The sequence below is a fragment of the Halichoerus grypus genome, chromosome 4 (assembly GCF_964656455.1).
Source record: "Halichoerus grypus chromosome 4, mHalGry1.hap1.1, whole genome shotgun sequence".
NCBI classification, from domain to species: Eukaryota; Metazoa; Chordata; class Mammalia; order Carnivora; family Phocidae; genus Halichoerus; species Halichoerus grypus.
Genome location: NC_135715.1, coordinates 120,332,617 through 120,353,413, shown reverse-complemented (window position 1 = coordinate 120,353,413; position 20,797 = coordinate 120,332,617). Strand labels below are relative to the sequence as shown.

Below are 20,797 nucleotides of genomic sequence, written 5' to 3'. Positions count from 1 at the left end.
AGCATCAGGAAGGGAAGGATGCTGCTTGGAGGAGTAGTTTTTTATATGGTTGACTAAGTAATCTGTTACTCAAAAGGTGATAAAAACATGTAGTTTGGATAAATTGCTTTAACATTTATTGCAAAATTTATAATTACATAAATTGCTGAAAATAATACCATTAAATAAATGTAATAGTATTTGTTTTTCTTGCTGTATTTCATTCCTAGATTTTACAAAGATTTATTAAATTTATACTACGTGTAAACCACAGTGCTATATGTTTATAGATCCAAAACAGATTGTCAGAAATTCCATTTTCACTAGTATTAGTAAATAGATACCTCCCACTAAAAACAACTATGAATGCTTTATAAACTATTTATAGTTTATTTATTTGTTGTCTACTTATGTACTTATTTACCCTAGGATGGCTCATGTATTCTTGTTGTATGCAATGGATTGTATTCCTTTAATATAGTTATTAATGTTTGATCCTCAATTTGTGTCAGATTTCTTCAGTGGGAAATTCTTAAATCTAGCTCTTGTGTCTTTTTTGATTTTTTCCCCATCATTCTTTGAATACTTTCTTACTGAGAGCAGTAAAAGACATTTCAGGCTTCCTTATTCATTTCCATATCCCAGCTCTGGAATTAGTTTTTTCTCCAAAAAGGCCTCACAATCTTTAATGGAAAAAAAGATACGTAAAAGCTGAGATCAGGGTGTTATGTGTGCTTATTACTACCTGTATCATTGCTCCTAGGCTCTCTTAGAGGACAAAGAAAGGAAATATGACATATATAATATCATTTTCATATCTATCCATTTATTTTTTCTCTCTCTTAAAGACCATGAATTCATACTGATATTTCAAGTTCCCAAAAGCGAGAAATTTTACTCTCATTACTATCAATATGTTTATTCATTTGATCAAGTCTAGAACACACAGAAAATAGTTTCACAGTTGCTAAGTCCTATTACTACAAAAAGGAATTCATATCTGTTTATCGTTCTCTCTTTGTGGAATACATAAACCGTTTTTTCCCCAGTTTTATCAAGAAACAACTGACATCTATCACTGTATAAGTTTAAGGAATACAGCATGATGGTTTGATGTACATATGTTGTGAAATGATGACCACAATAGAATTCAGCTAACATCTGGCTCCTCACATGGATATACAGTAACAGGAAAAGAAAGAAAAAAAAGAAAAAGCAGGGAAAATTTTTCTCTTTGTGTTGAGAACTCTTAGGATCTACTCTCTTAACAACTTTCCCATATATCATACAGCAGTGTTAGCTTTAGTCATCCTGTGTACATTACATTCTAGTATTTATCTATAGCATTCAATTCGTTTTCCCAAAAGCAGACATTCACGTAATCTCCACCCTATCAAGTTTAGAATATTTTTCTCAGGCGCCTTCCTGGTTATTCTCCTCTCGTGCCCCGTTACTTTCTTGAATTTTTGTCCTGAATGTACCACAATCTGTTTATACATTCTTCTGTTGGTGGGCATTTGAATCATTTCCATTTTTTGGTTATTTTTGAAAAAAACCTCTACAACTATTCTTGTGCAAAACTTTGTAAAGACCTATTTTCATTTCTCTCGGGTAAACACCTAGGGGTGGAATTATTTGGATTATACAATAGGTACATATTCAATTTTGTAAGAAACTGCCAAACATTTTTTGTAAATTATTGTTCCAATTTACCTTCCCAGATTCAACATATGAGCATTCCAGTTGCCCCACATCCTTGCTTACATTTAATGTTGTCAATCTTTAAAATTTTATCCATTATAACTGATAAGATATGGAATTTCTCTTTATTTTTATCATTTCTGTTTCCATGATTTACTAATAATGCTAATTACTGTTTTATGTATAAGTTGTCCTGCCCTTAAAGACCTACATTCTGATGGTTTTTGATGGAGTGTGTCATAAATGTCGATAAAGTCAAGGTTGTTGGCTATGTTTCTCAGATCTTCTATATCTTTCCTGATTTTCTCTCTACATATTCAGTATTATTGATAAAGGTGAGTTGAAATATCCATGTATAATTATGGATTTATGTATTTCTCCTACCAGTAATATTAGGTTTTGCTCCTCATGTTTTGAAGCTCTCTGGTTAGCTCCTTATACAATCTGTGTTGTTATGTCTTTATGGCCATTTCTGCCTTTTAATTGATGTTTAATTTTGTATGCATAGATATAATTATTGTTATGTTTGTATTTTGATATACATTATATGTTTGTTTTCAATTTGTTTTCTCCATTTTTTAAATTTTTCTATTGTCTCTTTTCTATTTTGGACTATTTTAATACTTCAGGGAATTATTTTTTAATGTATCCATTGACTATGTGGTTATATTTCTCTGTTCATTTTTAATGATTTCTCTACATATTATAATATGCATACCTTACATTTCATGGCCGATTTGGAATTGGTGTTTTGCTACTTTACATAAAATGTAGGAAACCTTATAATTATACAGGTCACTTTCCCCTTTTATGTTATTGTTGCCATATGTATCATATCCACATATATTGAAAATCCCATGAAATAATGTTATAAGTTTTTCTTCAGTGGTCATATAGTCATATGTATTTTTAAAAACCTAGAAGAAAAATATTGTTAAATACACCCAGATATTTACCATTCCTCTTATTTTTCTTTCATTCCTGAAATTCTCTGTTTCCTGTTAGTATCATTTTCCTTAAACCTGAGGAACTTTATCATTTGCTTTACAGAAGATTTTTTGGAAAGAAATTCTCTTAATTATCCTTCATTTTCAGGTGACTTCATTTCACCATCATTTCTGAATAACATTTTTATGGTATGAAATATTAGACTAATAATTTTTTTAATACTTTAAATATATCATTCCATTGTCTTCTGGCTGGTATGGTTTCTGATGAGAAATCCAGTCATTTAAAACAGTATAAACCTCTAACATGCCATTTTTTCTGATTGTTTCTAATACTTTTTCTTTATTTTTGGTTTTGACATACCTGAGCATTGTCTTCCTTAAGTTTATTCTATTTAGGTTTGGTGAGTTTGTTACATTTGTAAATATATGCCTTTTGCTACATTTGGACAGTTTTTGGTCACCATTTCAAATATGTTTTCTGCACAAATCTCTCTTTCTGAGACAAATGCTACAGCATTTGATATTGTCTCCCAAGTTTCTAAGGCTTTATTATTTGATTTTTCAATTATTTTTGTTCTTGAGATTTCATAATTTTTATTGATCTACTTTTTAGTGAGTGAACTTTGTCCTCGGTCATCCTGATCCTATCAAGTGAATATCCTTTAATGGCACATTTTGTATTTTTTAGTACTAAATTTTTCATTTTTTAATACAGTTTTTATTTATCTGAGTACTTCTACCTTTCTATTTCAAAGCATTTATCTTTATGTCAGGGAACATGGTTATAAGAGGTGCTTTAAATTCATTGACTGATAGTTCCAACATTTGGGCCATCTTGAAATTGACATCAATTATTTTTTCCCTTTGCAATTTGTCATAGTTTCCTAGTTATTTGCAGGCCAGGTAATTTTGGATTTATCTTGAAAAATTAAAAATTATGTTTGAGTTTATTGCTCCTATTGTCTTGTGGAGAGTGTTGATTTTTGTTTGTTTTAGTAGACAATCAACTTGATTAGGTACAGACTTCAAATCTATGTCACCTTCTGTGGCCAGTGGTTCTAATGTCAGTTCAGTTTTCAGAGGCTCTCTTAATGTCTCAGTTCTAATCTGGCCCATATGCTTCTGAAGGGTTAGAGTCTGGGATTTAGGCTGTAGTTAATTTTCTCATTTAGTTCTCAGCTCATTGTGTTGTTTTGGTTTGATCTTGTGCATATCTAGTTGAAAAAGAGTCTGGGACTTTTACCAGTTTATACACAGAATTAGCATATCCTTTTTTCCAGATCATATCTCTGGAATTTTTCTCATACTATCCAGTTCTCAGGAAACGTTTCTCTTGTTTCTCTAGCTAGAAAAATAAGGTTTCTCTCCAAAACTCATTTTCCTACTGCTACTTAGGTCTTTCCACACTCTTGGTCACTCTCATGGCAAAGTAGCAAGAGAAGAGAAAGAAAAAAAAAATAAATAACAGGGATTCCCCTTAAGTATTTGGACCACAAGTTCTGCTTTTCCTAATTTCTCTGGCCAGAAAAGTGAATTTTCTCTCAAGATGGCTCCATCACTGGTATAGCTATACAGTTCCATGTCCAAATGCTACCCACAGAGCAGAAAGATGGGAAAAATGGAAAAGCCCCCACAATTTTCAGTTCTTTATTTTCTTTGATCACCTTTGCTAAGACTTATATATATGTGTGTGCATATATATACATATATATGAATAATATATATATATAGAAATGATATATATAAATGGAAATAATATATAAATAGAAATATATATTACAGATATTTTCAAAACAATAACTTTTATTTTTTGTTAGCTTTTAAAAATTTTCTTGGAGTTTTTTCTTCAAAATGTTCTGCACTCACTTTTGTTATTGTATAAGCAATGTTTTATGCATCCTTAAAATATTAATGTGGTCTATTTCATTATTTTAAAATATTTAATTTTCTTTATCATTTTTCTGTGATTCATGGTTTATTCAGTTGTATGTTGTTTAATTTCCATATTTGAAACATTTTCAATATATTATGGTTATGGTTTTTTAATTTAACTATTTTTATCATTTTGAAAATAGTACATTTGTATTTTTTATGATTATATATTTCTTTATGTTCTTGAACAGACTTATAATTGCTTTAAACCAAAATAAGTCAATCAGAGAAAGACATGTATCATATGATCTCACCGATATGAGGAATTCTTAATCTCAGGAAACAAACTGAAGGTTGCTGGAGTGGTGGGGGTGGGAGGGATGGGGTGGCTGGGTAATAGACATTGGGGAGGGTATGTGCTATGGTGAGTGCTGTGAATTGTGTAAGACTGTGAACTGTGTTGAATCACAGACTTGTACCTCTGAAACAAATAATACATTATATGTTAAAAAAAGAAAAAGAAGAAGATAGCAGGAAGGGAAAAATGAAGGGGGGTAAATCGGAGGGGGAGATGAACCATGAGAGACTATGGACTCTGAGAAACAAACTGAGGGTTCTAGAGGGGAGGGGGTGGGGGGATGGGTTAGCCTGGTGATGGGTATTAAAGAGGGCACGTACTGAATGGAGCACTGGGTGTTATACGCAAACAATGAATCATGGAACACTACATCAAAAACTAATGATGGTGATTAACATAACATAATAAAATAAAAAAATAAATAAACCCATTGTTAAATTTCACATTTGAGTCAGCTCTATGTTGGTTTCTACTGGCTGCTTTTTCTATTGAAATTCTCATATATATTTGCGTGTCTAGTTATTTTGAGTGAATATTGGGCATTTTAAATAATATGTTGTAGGATCTCTGTATTTTATCTTCTTTGGAAGTGTATTATTTTTGACTTGCTATGCAGTTAACTTGGCTGAATAAAAGCTCAATTCTCACTTGAAAGAAGGTGAAACCTCTGCTCAGTTTTTAGCCTTCCATCTACGTCACCTCACCTTGAAATCTTCCTTAAGCATGCACAGATTAGGGGTCGGATAGGATTTTGGTGACATTAATATGCAACTTTTATGACTTCTCCTGTGGCTATCTCCTTCCTGGGATTTCTTCCTTCATTTTCCATGCATTTAAGGAACCCTAAATTGTATCCTCTGTTTCCTTAAGGACTGTGCCTTTCTACTTGAGTTTTAGCTGCCCTGCACTGTAGGAACTGGAGAATACACTTAGGAAAAAAATGTATAAATCCAAGTCCTATTCACTATAGTGAATTCTTTCAAGGGTCAGGCTCCCTTATTTCTGTCTGAATTTGGTTACTCTTCAGTGTTTCAAAATAGTTATTTTTTATATTTTGTGCAGAATTTATAATTGTTATCTGCAAAAGACTCAGTTTGAGGGTAGAAACTGTCATTACTGAAATCTACACTATTCCACAAATATATGGAAGGTGTTTTATATAGTGTTTGTGAAGTAAATATGGCATATATACACAAGTATATTTATATTAATTTTATTAATTAAATCTTTATCATAATTTTTATTTTTGTTTTTCTTTTGGATGAAGAGATTCTTAAATTTCCTAGTATGATTTTTTCCCCCTAAAGTTCTCTTTGCATTTGTAATTTTTCTTTTTCTTTTTTTTTTTAAGATTTTATTTATTTATTTGACAGAGAGAGACACAGCAAGAGAGGGAACACAAGCAGGGGGAGTGGGAGAGGGAGAAGCAGGCTTCCCGCCGAGCAGGGAGCCCGATGTGGGGCTTGATCCCAGGACCCTGGGATCATGACCTGAGCCGAAGGCAGACGCTTAACAACTGAGCCACCAAGGTGCCCCTGTAATTTTTCTTTCTCTTTCTCTCTTTTTCATTATACAATTTATTGCTATGTTATTCAGGTAATAAAGGTTCATAATTGTTACACTTGTTCTAATGTAATATGACATTCTTTTTCCTGCTCATTATATTCTTCTTGAAATATACCTTTGCATCATTTAATCTATTACATGATTTACCATTGCTCATTATTTTTACTTACCTTTTTTGAGAATGTATTACTTCTTGAGGACAAATACTTTTAAGACATTGATAGACAGGATCCCATTTTCTAAACTTACATGAATTGTATGATGCTGGTAATCTATTGCTTAACTACTGGCTAAAAATACACTAACAGAAGTGAATTTTGTATAAGAGCAGGTAATGTAAATTATTTGCTTGAAAAATTTAAATGTGTCAAAATATTAGTTGTCTTTAGTTATCAAATGTGTTGAGGTCAAGTCAATGTATAATATTTTCTTCACACTTCCACTAGTAAGTTTATGCTATAAGGATTCCATTATTACACTGCACATTATAATAAAACCTTTATTTGTTTCACATATTGGTCTGTGTCTAACTTTACATGAGTCATTTTCTTTAATGTAATTTTTAAACAAATAAGCAGGAATACAGATTCTTTGTAGCCATTTATAGTTCACCAATTTTATAATCAAAGTGGCAAATAAACATTTGCTTCACTCTTGAATATTCAGCATATTTTAGTCTAAACAAGTTATAAGAAACTAAATTATATACAAATTTGAATTCCAAAATTGTAAAGAAGCTCTTAATGTGATTTACTTAAATTTTTAAGTGTATTATAATTTAATATTCTTTGACACATTTTTCCTGAATTAATTTTTAATATCCTGTGATGAATTAGAATTTTAAAACCATAGTTGATACTAAATTGATTAAATATTAAAACAGACAACACCAACTTAATAGTTTTAATATATAATCTTTTTTTCTGTATAAGAAGTGATGAAATATAGTGACATAAATATTTTAGTTAAGATATGATTTCTTTCAGAGTACTTGTATTTATAAAATTAACATTAAATTCTTGAAACAAATGAAGCCTTTTTTAGGTTTGTGTATTTATTTTGAATTAGCAATTAAGTAAGGATATACTGTTTTTTTAATTTGCAAAATACAGAACAATAATAAACAGATGATATGAGTAATTTTAAATTAATTAAAATAATTAGATTAGTTTGTCCATAGACCTCTGGTATTCAACATTATCATAATTATTAGACAGTTATGTCCATTCACAGGGAGCACACCACTATGTTTGAGTCTAATAGCTAATCAAACAAAAATCAGAATTTATCCTCATAACAGAGAATTAGTAAAAAAGGAAGAAAGAAAGCGTGGCCATAAACAGTAAGAAAAGTAAAAAAAAGTCTGGAAAGTGTTCTAAAGTATTCACATAATAAGTAACTTTTCATTAGATGAAAGAGATAAACTTTGCTTGGTATTGAAACATAATGGATCAATTTTTAAAGTTAGAACACCCAAATTCTAGATCTGTCTCTGCCACCTACTCAGAATGTGTTCTCGGAACAATCCACTTAAATATTTGAATTCAATATGTAAAATAAGAATAATAATACCTTTTCTCTCTTCCTCACAGAGTTGTTTTAAGAATCAAATCAAATAGTTTTATACTTAAAAGCACTTTCTTTTTTTTTTTTTTTTAATATTTTATTTATTTATTTGACAGAGAGAGACCCAGCGAGAGAGGGAACACAAGCAGGGGGAGTGGGAGAGGGAGAAGCGGGCTTCCCGTGGAGTGGGGAGCCCGATGCGATGCGGGGCTCGATCCCAGGACCCTGGGATCATGACCTGAGCCGAAGGCAGACACTTAACGACTGAGCCACCCAGGCGCCCCTTAAAAGTACTTTCTAAACTTGCCAAGCAATATATAAAAAAAGTTTTTATTTGTAGATATAGTCAATTTTACATATTCCTTTAAATTCCGTTCTTTTATTAAGTGACTTGATATTTTTTACTCTATTTTCCTTTGTCTGAATTCTTTTTTTTTTTTTTAAGATTTTATTTATTTATTTGAGAGAGAGAGAGAATGAGAGACAGAGAGCATGAGAGGGAGGAGGATCAGAGGGAGAAGCAGACTCCCTGCCGAGCAGTGAGCCCGATGCGGGACTCGATCCCGGGACTCCAGGATCATGACCTGAGCCGAAGGCAGTCGCTTAACCAACTGAGCTACCCAGGCGCCCCCCTTTGTCTGAATTCTATAAGAATATGGAAGAATATTCAAAGTCTTGCCATATTGCAGAGTTTTATAATAAAACAAATATGAGGTAAGAATGGAATAATCAAAGAGGAAGCAAGCAAAACCAACAGTCCTCTTAGACTACATGGTTCTGATCTTGATCAATCAATAAAAACTTTATTATATACTATGTACTTATGAAAAAACCTTGTAAATTGAAAACATAGTCACAATATTTTGCTATTTCTCATTCTAAATGTGGCTTATTCTTTAATCTTTTCAATCTGGTCTAGTGTTTGACTAACATAACGTGGAAATCACATTGTGTGAATCACCCAGCCTACTTCTCAAGAGGTCTTGCAGCTTCCACTTTCAACCTTTTAAAATGTTGCCTAATGGCTTCCATGTAAAATACGGCATTCTAGCCTAGAGGAGAGTTGGAGACCATGTGGAGGAAAAAGGAGCCAGATCCAAATTCCAAATTAGTTGGTGAGGTTATCTTGAACATTCCATCCTGGCTGTCCCTAAAGTGACAGCAAATCCAACAGAGGAATTATATAGCCAGCTCTCAGATTTGTGAGGAATAATAAATTATTAATGTTTTAAGCCACTAAATTTTAAGGTGTTCTTTTACACTATAGATAACCACTAAAATTTTCAAAGAGGAGGTAATATCTTGGCAAAATCTTACTATTTTCACCAATCTGTAGTGTTGGCCACAGTCTGACTAATGCAAAATCTTTTTGTATACTAAAATAAAACTTTGACAGTGCTCAGTTCATTGTTGGTTCTCAGTTAAGTGAGGCAAATTAGTAATGACTGAATAATAATCAGCAGTAGTTGTCTAATTCTGTGTATATATTTTCAGCTTGAGTCCTGCTGATAAAATAACTATTTCTATTTCCCCCTTCAAGAGGAATAAGGGTCATTGTAGGCATATAGATTTTGTGCCCAGCAAAGGATTTTTGCTTTGTGTTCCCTCCTATGTAGTACTCTGGTCTCAATCTGTTAGAGATTATATCCCACCCCTTCTTTACTAAACTTCGCAGTGCAACCAAAGCATGTCTTAGACTAGTGTTTAATTATTATGTTGGTTTTATATCATCACAGATGTTTAGGATAAGGGGAATCTGTATTGAATAAGAAATAATACTTTAAATTGGGGGAATTAAAAAAAATCTGCACTTACAGTTTTATTGGTATTGCTGTTATATTTAGATTTGATATTTTATTATAGTAATCACTATTACTATACTATTTATTATTATTATTTACTATTACTTTTTAAACTACTTTTACAATAACAAACTCTTTTGGGTTTCTGGATCCAATTCCAGGACATTATCTACCCAGAGATCACATTAGATTCCACAGGTTAAGAAGTTAGTCTTTCTCTTTCTCTTCCGGCCCCTCCCCACAACACACACACCTCAGATATCAACTGCAAGCTGCGGTTCTTACCTGTGTTTCTGGTCAACTGGCTATAAATCATAGGTTCCCATGACCCACTCCTCAGGTTTGATTTATTTGTTAGAGCAGTTCTAACTCTATAACTTAAAGAAACATTTTACTTACTATGTTACTGGTTTATTATAAAAGGAAATAACTCAGGCACAGCCAGATGGAAGAGATGCATAGGGCAGGGTAGGGGGAAAGGGCACTGAGCTTCCCTGTCCTGTCCATGTACGTCACTTTCCCAGCACCTCCATTTGTTCACCAACCTGGAAGCTTCTCTGAACAGTCTCCTTTTGAGTGTTTATGAAGGCTTCATTACATAGGCATGATCAACTAAATTATAGGCCATTGGCAATTGATTCAATCTCCAGGCCCCCTTTCCCACCCCAGAGGTTGAAGATGAAACTGAAAGTTCCAACCTTTTAATAAGCATGGTTGGTTCTTCTGGCAACCAGCCCCCATCCATAGGTCATTAATATAACAGAAAGATACCATTACTGTGCTTATCACTAGGAAATTCAAAGACTTTTAGGAGCTCTGTGCCAGAAGTGGGTACAAAGACTAAATATATATTTCTTATTGTAAATCATGATACCATATAAACATGTCTTTCCAGTGCTTCTTTTAAATGGTTACAGTAAGATAGATTGGCTTGGTTGGTAATTAATTAATTTTCGATGCAAAGTGACCAAATTTAAACAAGTTTCAAAGTGCCTCAATTTGAGTTTTATAGCATCCATACTCTAATTTTTAAACAATAATTTGAAAGAATAATGCCTTCCATTTGGGAAAAGAAAAAAATACATTATGCAAATATAAATTTAAATAGATATAAACATTATTAAATGTCCATGTAAATATGGATGAAACAGTTCACTTGATCAGAAGCATTAGTAGAAATTCAGCTGTCTAGTGTGGAATGGATAATGAAACCAGGAAGAATGTCCAGATGGGTTAATTGCACTAAAATCTTAATAAAGTAACTTAATTTCTTGTTTTTTAGAATTTTTTTAAAGATTTACTTATTTATTTTTGAGAGAGGGAGAAAGAGAGAGAGAGAGTGCACACGCACCAGTAGGGGGAGGGGCAAAGGAAGAGGTTAGAGAAGCAGACTCTCCACTGAGCGTGGAGTCCAACACAGGGCTGGAACTCAGGGCCCCGAGATGATGACCTGAGCCAAAACCAAGAGTCAGTTGCTTAACTGACTGAGCCACCTAGGCACCCCAAAGTAATTTAGTTTCTAACAAAAGTTGGAACTGGACACTAATGTTGATCCCTGGCTTTAATGTCATTTCAAAACCAAATACTTCTGAACATTTCCATGCCGTATTATTGAATATACTACTGATAGGTTCCTCCCCCACTGATCTTTTTATTATTTCCGTAGCCTTACCTTCTCCACAATGTCATATAGTTGGAATCATACAGTACATAGTCTTTGGCTTCTTCCACTTAGTAATATGCATTTAAGTTTCCTTCATGTCTTCTCATGGTTAAATAGCTCTCTCTCTTCTCTCTTTGTTTTTTTTTTTTTTTTTTTTAGCATTGAATAATATTCCATTGTCTGGAGGTATGACAACTTATGTATCCATTCACTTTCGGAAGGACATCTTGGTTGCTTCCAAGTTTTAACAATTACAAACAGAACTGCTATAAACAGCAGTGTGCAGGGTTTTGTGTGGATATAAGTTTTCAAGGCTTTGGGTAAATACCAAGGAGCGCAGTTGCTAGATTGTATGGTAAGAGTATGTTTAGTTTTGTAAGATACAGCCAAACTGTCTTCCAAAGTGATTGTAATATTTCGCATTCCCACCAATAATGAGTGGGTTTCTGTTGCACCACATCCCTGTCAGTGTTTGATGTTGCCAGCGTTTTGGATATTGGCTTTTCTAATAGGCTTGTACTGGTATCTCATTGCTATTTTAATTTGCATTTCCCTGATGACATATGATTTGGAATATCTTTTCATCTGCTTATTTTCCATCTGCATATCTTCTTTGGTGAGATATCTGTTAAGGTCTTTGGCCTACTTTTTAATTGGTTTGTTTGTTTTCTTATTGAATTTTAAGAATTCTTTGTATGTTTTGGATAACAGTCCTTTAATGGCTGTGTCTTTTACAAATATTTCTCCCAATCTGTGGCTTGTCTTCTCATTCTCTTGACAGGGTCTTACAGAGAGCAGAAGTTTTTGATGTCAGTGAAGTCCCATTTATCAATGATTTCTAAAATGTTGTTACTATATCCAGGGTCACCTACATTTCCCTTATGTTATCTTCTAGGAGTGTTATGGTTTTGTATTTTACATTTAAGCCTATGATCTATTTTTGGTTCATTTTTGAAAGGTGTAAGGTTTCTGTCTAGCTTTATTGTTTTCCCTGGGGATGTCCAGTTGTTTCAGCACCAATGGTTGGAGAGACAATCTTGACTCCATTGTATTGCCTTTGTTCATTTTTCAAAAATCAGTTGATTGTAGTTATGTGGGTCTATTTCTGGTCTCTGGATTTTATTTCATTGATATTTGTCTATTCTTTAGCCAATGCCACACTGTCCTGATTACTGTATCTTTATAATAAGTCATGAAGTCATGTACTATCTGTCTTCCAACTCTGTTCTTCTTTTTCAATATTGTGTTGGCTCTTCTTGGTGTTTTCTGCCTCCATATAAACATAGTATATCTTTTCATGTTTGTCTTAGGACAGATTCTCTTTTGTTAACTACTCAAAAAAAAATCTGACTTTAACATATCAAAATTTTCCCTTACTTACCTATAGTACACATTCTGAATACTTAATAGTACTCTTTTTAAACCTTGAGTTTTTGTGCAGTTTTTCACTATTTCTTCATTTGTTTTGATCTAATTCAGGAGACTCCACTTCCATGTGAATACAGTTTTAAAGAAGGACTTGACATCTTTTCTGACTCTCTCTCTCTGTTCTTTCTTTCCCTCACAGCCCCTCATATCTTATTCTTTGAGAGTAAGGCCCTAATGAACAAATCTTTCGTACTTTTTAAATGATATCAAAGTGTTGTAAAGATCATAAACACATGAGAAAGAGAGGAAGAAAAAAATAGCTGCAGTTATTAAACATTAAAGAATAAAAGGAAGTATTTACTTTTATTTCAAAATTCCAAGTAACTCTTTTGTATTTCCCCAGAATTCTAGTCACTGTATTGAAATGTGGAAAATGCAACTGTTGAAAAATTCATAATCTATTTTAGCTTTCAGACCAGTTGCTGTTAGGTTAATTCTGTCAACATGAGGACCTTTATTAAAATAAAACTATATTTCTTGAAGTAAACTTATTTTTAGAATAGAAATTCTAAATTATCAAATTGTATTTATGGTGTAAATTGACTTAGAAAAAAATGAATTAGATCCATAAACTAGTTTCCATAAGATCACTGTAGTAAATTTTGCTTCTATATTTTTGTAATTAAAATTTGCTGTATAACTACTACAGACAACAGTCAGTGAATCTCAGCTTAATCAAACTAGAGGTTGGCAGTTCTTCATGTGGGGGATCATATTTAGAAATTTATTTGCCTTATGAACTGATAGGGTAAAGTTGATTGGCCTCCAGGCCTGGGATCTTGGGTCAGGCCATTGATAAAGTTCAGTGGCTAAGAAAGAGGTCAGTGATTACTATTTATAATTTGTTTTGTGATAATTTTATCATGCACATGTAGTCAGAGGCCATGGGTTGCAGTTCATAAGTTGAAACAAATGAATAAAAATATGTAAAACTAATTCTGTCAATTTTCAAAGACTAAGATATTTGTTATAGTCATTTAAATTAGTATGACTTTATGCATTAACTAGAAAGTACAGATGGACAATAACAAAATATCATCCTGTGTGTGCCCCTTTATGAATTTTCAGATATGAATATTTATAAAAATGATATTGATGAAGAACTACAAGTCAACACAAAATATAAAGGGTAAGTCTTTTCATGTAAATTTGTTTCACAATTCTTCACGGCTATTTCTTTTTGTTCCTTAATGATCAAGAATTTGATCAATTATTTTATCTCTTTTATATGCATAATAAAATGTTCTATCTAAAATACATCTTATATATTAGTTCCTAGATTTGTCATTGGCAAGTATTCTCTTACTGTTTATCAAATCTCTTTATTGGTAAATTCTGCCAAGACTTTTTTTGGAGCCAAATGTTTTATTCTGCTTGATTGACATAAACAAAATCTATATTGAATTTCCTGTGGTATTCCTAACAAGTTTCGTTTTAGGAACATTTTTAATACCTTGAAAAACATAGTATATAGATCCAGTTTAAAATAATATTTTACCAAAAAACAACTAAGGTTTTGTCTGCATACATAGTCATTAATTAAATCAAAGCTCTTGTAAATATTATAAAATAGGAGATTAAATTAATTCTGAAAATGCTTTTCTTTCATTTGTCTTCTCTCTTTCTTGATTTTCATGGGACTCGATATTGATAGGGAAAAGAGGGTCAGTTCAAATGATGATGACTGCATAACCTCTATCTAATCAAAATGGGAACCCAAGGAGGCTGGAGAGCAGAAGGGTAGCTCTTTCTAATGTGACTTGACTATGCAGAGGACATAGTAAGGAAAATTTTCCTTGGAATTTTGTTCTTGAAAAGCTGAAAGTAGTTAGCAGCACACAGCAAATAACATACAAGCTTCAGGGTATACATGTGGCAACAAAGGTCAATATTTGATTTTGAGTCTTGGACAGATAGGACATCCGTTACTGGGGATCACTCATTGCCATGTTCCTTATATTTTCATAAAGATAGGGCTTTATCTGGCCTAAATAAGTGTGATGTGTTTAAATGGCTAATTTTTTTTAAAGGCTACCCTATTTTTTTTTTTTTAATTTATTTACTTATATTAGAGAGAGAGAGAGAAAGAGACAGAACATGAGTGGGAGGCGCAGATCTCAAGCAGACACCCTGCTGAGCTCAGAGCCCAACAGGGGCCTTGATCTCAGGACGCTGAGATCAGGACCCTGAGATCACAACCTGAGCCAAAACCAAGAGTAGGTTGCTTCACCAACTGTGCCACCCAGGACCCCCCAAACAGGGCAACTTTAAAAGATGCCTGTTAAAATGTTTAATTATCATGTAGAAGATGATCACATGATTGGGGATGGGGTATTAATGCCTCTCTTAGATTAAAACATAAACTAAACTTAGAAATGACTTATTGGTTAAGTGACTGTTACTAGAGAAAGTGATATTCTGAGGAAATGAGGGGATCACATTTGATCACATAAGGTGATCAGTTTTATTTGGCGTAAAGATCCACAGTGAGATAGATTGCTATGTACACAAATCAAACTTTGTGTGATCACTGTTAGTGGGGAGGTTGAATCGCCTTGTAGTTAAAAATAAGGGCATTGGAATTGGACTATGTCTATTCCAGCTTTGGCTATGGCTCATTCTAGCTCTGTACTAACTATGAGGAAGTTCCTTAAATTCTCTAAACCCCAATTTCTTCATGTATAGGTTTGAACTAATAATGGAGTTCGTGTGAGGATTAAAATTGATTGTGTGTATAAAACTCTTAGAACAGTGGCTGGCATATGTAAGTGTCCAATAGATGTTAGTATGGTAAGTGAGATTTAACATGCTATAGGACAGAATGTTTCTATGCTCACTGTATAGAGATATTTTACAGATATTAGTTGGAAATTAATGTTAGTTGTATCTCCAAACATAAGTTCTCCCTCAAGGGGAAGCAGTATTTCCCATGGACCTCAGGAGTAACTAAATCCGTAAAGTGATCAAGCAGCCCATAAGCTACATTGTGGTGGCAGCTGCTAGATTTACTTGCCACACTTTCATAAATGTGTAAGACAATGAGCCCAAATGAAAAAAAAAAGCTTATTACTCATGTAGCAGTTTATAGACTCACACAGAGACATGTGATTGTACCCTAAAATGAGGGCAAGGTAGACCTGCATACAACTGACACTAGGAATAGGGATGAGAAATGGTTTTGTGAAAATCTCCCATAAGATACAGATGAGAAACTGTAGGCAACAGTGGTTTATCAGGATGTCTGCCCTTGAAGGCCATTCCACCAAAACTGTGGCCAAGCATTGTCTATGTGGTCTATGTGGTGACATGCAAAGTGTCCAGGATACCACAGTAAACCTATGACCCTACAATGCCAATTATATTAAAAAGAGGACCAAAAGCTGGGGGATATTATTGACCTGTTCCAACTTCTTTGAGTTTCCCAAGTTAGATGTCCACTATAATAAACACAATATTATGGTGACAGTGCTAAGAGATGGTATTTCCAGAGTGTTAAGTGATTGATGAGAGTTTTTACATGGACTTTGTTAATTCATATGCATCATAGTCTCTCCTTGTCAAGGGCTGATATGGTACAAAATCCAGGCAAGAACCAAGGTGTGGTAGAGGGGAAAAATCATAGAGTCGATAGCTTACACAAGTTGTTGTTCTGAGTCTTAGGGAAAAACACATTGTTAGGTTTTCTCCAGATGTTGTGATTCTTTACACCATTTTTTTTAATTGGAAAAAGTTTATAATTGAAGATTAGGATTGCATCAGGACTCCTTTTATAATAGGTCTTGAGTTAGGACAGTTTTGATACAACACAATTTATCAGAGAATCTTAGTGATAAATAATGCAATTTTACTCAGCATGGTCCCTCTGGATCTTTTTCCCTAGGACCTGAGATTACAGGAGTACATGGGGATTTAGAGGAAATTTTCACTGGGAGCATGAATACAGCAGAAGGAGATACCTCGAAAATGGCAAAAAGTCTCGGTAGGATTGAGTGTCTTTCCTTCTCCTCCTCAAAACACACATTCCATAAATACTAAACACTTCAGTTTTCTGATGTGCACACTATCGTGTGCCTTTGGGTACGCTACTCTTTCTGCTCAGAATGAACCTCTCTCCAAACCCTATAAATTTGATGAATGCTTACTTATCATTTAGAATTATCTTAAATTCATAAATACGTTCTTCCCTACTTTCTCATCAGATAACCCTCACTCTCCTGTGCCTTGTATATATTTCTGTTATTATGTTTCCTCACTAAACTGTTTTATTTCTTTTATATATTTATTTGTGCTTATTAACCATATCATCTTTGAGCTCCAGTTCATGATTCCTGGTTTTGCATCCATGGTATAGAATTCTTTAAGTTTTTGTTCCACTGAATTGAATTGAATTGAATTGAATTTATTGGTTGTGTATTTTTCTATGAAACCATCTACACTCTTCCTTCATTTTCCTTCTGACCAATGGCAGGTGTTTGAGAGATGGACAGGTTTAAGGGCACAGTCTTTTGAAATGGAGCAGAACAATGTTAAATGAGCCACAAAGAGATCAATTCCTACAATTAGACCACAGAAGCCTAATACTCAAACCAACAAGCTCACCATCTTGAGGGCTGTAATGAAGCTAGAAATACATATTCTCTTTCTTTGCTGTGGTTTGGCCTGTAAGAGATCTATATTTCCAGACTTCTAGAAAACAGAAGCTATTAAAATATAGTAAATGTTTACTGGTAAAGTTATTCACCTATTTAATGGAGAAGGCAAAACTAATATGAATGAAATGTATTTTAAAGTCATAAAACAATTCAAAAATTTAAGGAACTAGAGTAAGATTGAAAATAATTAAAAATGTAAACTACTTCAAGGGAATTTCATAATATCTATATTTTTTCAATTTCATAGTACAATCTTTTATTTTAAAATGTTTATAAGTTCATACTATTCTATAATTTGAATTAGTAATAAATTGTCCTAAAAAGCCAGATGAATAAAGGTTATGGACTTTCTTTGTTCTATGAGATGCTTTCAAGGAAATATAATTATTTATTTATTTATTTATTTATTCATCAAAGTAAACAATTATCTCATAATAGGGGCTTGGTGGAATTAAGATTTTGTGTTATATATTTTTCTTAATATTTGCCACTATAGAAAAAAAACCAAAGGTGGAGTTTTTCATTTGGTCTAGGTAGTTTTTTCTCTGGTGGATCAAGTTTTGGCTCAAGATAAATAGCCCAATGGATATTGTAATGTTGCACGGATGTTTTCTGAACTTGTCAGATAATAACAATCACCAGGGATACTTGTTAATGAATGCATATTATCAGTTAAATTTGACGAGTATGTGTTGGAGTTCATGAATCTGCTTCTTTTAATGTGAAGCCCAGGTGATTCTTAGTTTTCAACATAATATTTGGACAACTGCATCTCTATACTATATCAATGATTGAAACAATTTGGAACTTTTGCAAGAATTTTTGGTCATTAATCCCCATCTTTCCCCTTGAAATATTTACTTTCCTCTCCAGATTCATCTTTCACTGCTAATCTGTTTTCTGAGGATGAGTCATATTGAACTGCCTGCATGCTCCCTTTTTCCTTTGTCCATGCTGTTTTCTGTGCTTTAAATCCTGGGGCCTATGCATTCCCTCACTTGGCTGACCACATTTCCATCTGAGACTTAAATCTAGGGTCCTCTAGGCATATTTCCTTGACATCCTGTTCCTTATATCTACCATAATGTGAAACATTCTTCCTAGCCCCCTTTTATTTTAAATCTCCCCAACTAGACCATGAGATTCTTGTGGTCAGGCAAATTACTCTTCATTTTCCCAGATGGGCATAAATCTGACATCTACGATAGATAACAAAAAAAATGTTTAACAAAGGAATGAAGACTACGAATTCTTTATGTTCTATCTTTAGGCTAGTTTTATGTTAGTTAAGAGATCATTAACACAAAAACATTTAATTAACTAATTTAAAAAAATTATCAAGATAATACATATGCATGTAAATAGTGTAAGGTAATACAAATTAAAAGTAAATTTTACCATCTCCAACTCACGATAGATAACCACTATTATCAGTTTCTTGTTTGTATTTCCAGAAATGTTAATATGCATAAAGGATGCATATGTAGATATAGATGTCATACATATTCATATATGCACAAATATACAAATATCCCTACATATATGTTTGTTTTGTGTGCACTTTTATACAAATAAGTTAATACTATATTTATGTCATGGAGAAAATTTCATATCAGCTTATATAAATCCACCTCATTCCCTTTATTGGCTATCCTATTTTACACATGCATCATGATATAGTTACTTAGTCCCCTCCAACCGGATATTCAGGTTATTTTCATTTTTTCTCATTACAAACAATATTGTAATGAATGTTCTTGCATATAAATCTTTGAGCAATTTTTCTTCACAATGGATTTCAGATAGATATTTCTCAAATTAACCTTGAGAAAAACTGTCACAATTTACACTCCCCTAAAGAAGACACGAATGTCTGTGTCTCCATACTCTCATTAATTTTGTATTACCCAATTTATATATTTGGGCTATCTCAGGTGTTTTAATTAGCATTTATTTACATATGTGTGAATAGGAGTGTTTGTGAGTGTATATTAAGGATTTGGATCATTGGTTCTGTATTTTCTTCTATCTTAGATACTATTATATCTCAGTTTTTCTCTGCTCTACAGCTCTCCCGAAGTTTTTTTCATGCTTTTGATCACTAGTTCTCTGCTCATTTCTGAAGCCCTAGTTTTCATACCTTATTTTATTTTTTAAATAAACAAAACTGTTCATCAACATTTGACTATTTGAAATAGTCAATGTTTTACGTCTATGATTTATATAATGTCAGTTTGCCAGTTTTGCCATTATACCCATTCTATAGCTTTGGTTTTCACTACCTGTCTACCTAGAGTTAATAATGCTTATTACCTCTTCAACAAGCACAGAAAAAACTTCGAAAGTTAAGGAAAGTTCTAAATGTGAGGTACACAAAGAATATTTAGAATGGAAGGTACCGGCTTCCAGTTATGGAATGAATAATTCATGGGGATGAAAGGCACAGCATTGGGAATATCATCAGTGGTACTATAATAACGTTGTATGGTGACAGACGGTAGCTACACTTGTAGTGACCATAGCGTAGCATATAGACTTGTCGAATCACTGTGTTGTACACCTGAAACTAATGGAACATCGTGAGTCATCAATCCTTCAATAAAAAAAGAATATTTATTTAAAAATATGGCACACTTCTTGATTTTGTGGATCATCCCTGCACAGGGGCCATGCTGATCTCTGTATTGTTCTAATTTTAGCATATGTGTTGCAGAAGCAAGGACTAGACTTAATTTTTCTGATCATAGAGTTGTCTATTCTGGTATAATTTGTGTATGTACGTGAGTGCTTGTATGTGTGTTCCAGTACTTAATTTAACTTGTTGTACTCCTACCTAAGTACGTTATCTGTTGGAGCTGCACTTGAGGAAGAGCCTGAAATGATTTGCATTCTAAGTTTTGTGTATGCTCTAAGTTTTAGCATATTTCATCCATCTTTATCCAATCCTAAAATAATAAAGGTAAACTGGAGATAACTTTTAATTATCCTGGGATTTTGATAGTTTTTGAACATTGAGAGTCACACATACCTTAAAATATTAGATCATTTGCCATTAGATATCTCTTATCTCCACCATAACGTTAGCCTCTTGCTTTTACCATCCTAGTTTTAAAAATGTATCTTAAAATTTTGCATCTTAGAATATTGATGCTCACACATTAGCTTCCTTTAAATTATAGTGGAAAGATATGTTTATGTTTGTTAATCTTTTGCATGGGTGTCTCTCTCTGTCTCTCTCTCTCCTTTTCCCTCTCTCTTTC

General features: G+C 33.1%; 1 non-coding gene across 1 annotated transcript; it reads right to left on the bottom strand.

Annotated features, from left to right (window-relative positions):
* Positions 1–20,156: 20,156 nt before the first annotated feature.
* Positions 20,157–20,256, bottom strand: LOC118552193 (U6 spliceosomal RNA). Its single transcript, XR_004925403.1, has one exon. It is a non-coding gene; the product is annotated as a U6 spliceosomal RNA (small nuclear RNA).
* Between the last annotated feature and the right edge of the window lie 541 nt (positions 20,257–20,797).